The sequence below is a fragment of the Bison bison genome, unplaced genomic scaffold (assembly GCF_000754665.1).
Source record: "Bison bison bison isolate TAMUID 2011002044 unplaced genomic scaffold, Bison_UMD1.0 scf7180017862124, whole genome shotgun sequence".
In the NCBI taxonomy this organism is placed as follows: Eukaryota; Metazoa; Chordata; class Mammalia; order Artiodactyla; family Bovidae; genus Bison; species Bison bison.
Genome location: NW_011492696.1, coordinates 7,410 through 9,764, shown reverse-complemented (window position 1 = coordinate 9,764; position 2,355 = coordinate 7,410).

Sequence of the window (2,355 nt, the reverse complement as noted above, 5' to 3'; positions counted from 1 at the left end):
CCTGGGTGAAATTCTGCTCTGGAGGAAGGGGGTCCACACTGGGCCCACTTACGTCTCCCAGAGAGCAGCTCCTTTCAGCTTTCCAGATTCTTCAGTTTTTACCTTGACGTTCTCACCAGCAGAGTATGAGCCTTGTGGTGTCTCCACCCCTGATGCGGGGTGCGTCTCACCCACGTGGTGGGGCTGGAGAGTGAGCCGCACTCACGTTTCCTGCATTAATCGCAAGGTTGAGCATCTTCTCATGTCTCCGTGGAATATTCATGGTCTTCTGTGAATGGCTTGTATTTCCTTTTTCTATACGACTGTGTTTTCCTTACTGGTTTGGAGCCACCCTGTGTAAATTCTGGTCACAGTCTCCTTGTCTTAAATGGACACCAGGTGCAGAGAATCAGGGATCATTACCCTTGCTCCATGATATGCTCCCTTCCTGGGTCCACGCTGGGTGTGCGTTATGCACACAGTTAGTCCTTTAATTTGTTATTTAAATCATAGAGGGACCTGCAAACCCACCACCCAAAACCAAAGCTGAAATCTCGACAGTGACTGCATTTCTCTGAGGCCCACCAACCCATCCCTGCCGTGTTCAGAGGCAGCTTCACCCTCAGTCCTGGGAGTGCCTTTCTTTTCTTTCCATTTGGTGCAGATTTACTGAACCCTGGTCGGGAAGATCCCCTGGAAGAGGGCCTGGCAACCCACTCCAGTATTGCTGCCTGGAGAATCCCACGGACAGAGGAGCCTGGAGAGCTGTGGTCAACAGGGTTGCAAAGAGTCGGACATGACTGACGTGACTTAGCATGCACTTAGCATGTCACCCTATTTATATATTCTCTGACTGACGTTTCACTCCACATTTTACTGAGATTCGTCCTTTTTGTTGTGTGTCTGTTAATGCATTCTGTTGCCAATGAAAGCCTGTGTGAATACTCCACACTCCCATCCCGCCCCATCCACGGGTATTTGGATTTGAGAGATTTTTGCCGACATGAGCCACCCTGCTGTGACTGCTCCTGCATCGCTCACCCGGGGTTGATGTACTCAGGAGCAAAACTGTGGGGTCGCAGGTTGGGGCTGTCAACCCTCCCCAGGTGATACCACTCGGCTTTCCAGAGGCCGTGTTGAGTATCGCCCTCAGCCCCCCCAAGCTTGGTGCTTCCGCATCTAGGGTGGCTGTTGACGGTTTAACATCAAGGTCCTTGATTCTCGGTCTGTGACCTTCGCTTTTTCCCTGTGCGTTTGGAGAGTTGGTCTTGGACAGTCTTGAATCCCTGCCGTGTGTGTGAGCGTGGAGCTGTGCTTCTCGCCCTCGCCTCGCTAAGTCCTGGGAATCGAGCGGAGGCGTCAGGTGTGGGAAATCCATCGCCACCGATTCTGCTGGTTTTGGGCGTGAGTGGCTTGCTGGAGCCTCGTGCCCTTGTCGCCTTGCCGTGCACATCGTCACGCTAGGTTGAGGTTCCTGGAAGTTGGAAACAGGTTCGGTCTTCCCAGTTCCTTTGTTGCTCTGGCTCTCTCTTTGTGATTGCTTATTTTCAAAGCCTGTGGCTGTGCTGGGTCTTCGCTGCTGGGTGGGCTTGCTCTAGCTGCGGTGAGTGGGGGCTCCTCTCTAGCTGGGGGGTGCTGGCTTCTCCCGTTTGCACAGCGCGGGCTCCAGGGCACTGGGCTTCAGTAGTCGTGGTGCCTAGGCTTGGTGGCTCCTCAGCCTGTGGGATCGTCCCAGGCCAGGGACTGAGCCCTGTCCCCTGCGTTGGCAGGTGAGTTCTCAACCGCTGGACCAGCCGGGATGCCCTGTGAGTGTCTCGCTTTGTCTCTCCTCATCCTTTGCGCCTCACACTCCGTTCTGCCCTTAGAGAGTTGTGCTGCACACCCTCGTTTGTGTTTTTGTGCTGTGTGTTCCCTTCATCCTCAAACCCCCTGCTGTGGACCGTGTGCCCACCACCCCCGCGCGCTGAAGCCCCACCCCAGCGGGTAGTGTTTGGAGGTGGGGCTGTTGGGAGGTGCTGAGGGTCAGATGAGGTCATGCTGGCAACTTAGTCCAGGACGTCCAGCCTCCAGGGCTCTGAGACCCAGGTGCCTGCCGTGTAAGTCCCTTCTGTGCTGCTTTGTCGTGGCCCTGGGCTGAGGGGGCCGCTCTTCACGGTTCTGTCTCAAAGGTGGACTCTGTTGTTTACATGTTACCTGGAAGTTTCTGCTTGGGAAGACCGGCTTCATCAGTGCTCGTTGGCTGTGAAGGCTGTTCTGTTTGAGCCTCTTTGCCCTGTCTCATCTTACGTGTTTGTCCTCATTTCCCTTAAACTCTCCCCTCTCCACCCCAGTCTGTTAGATCAGCCATGTTTCCTATCATGCTTTTTTTTTTTTTTT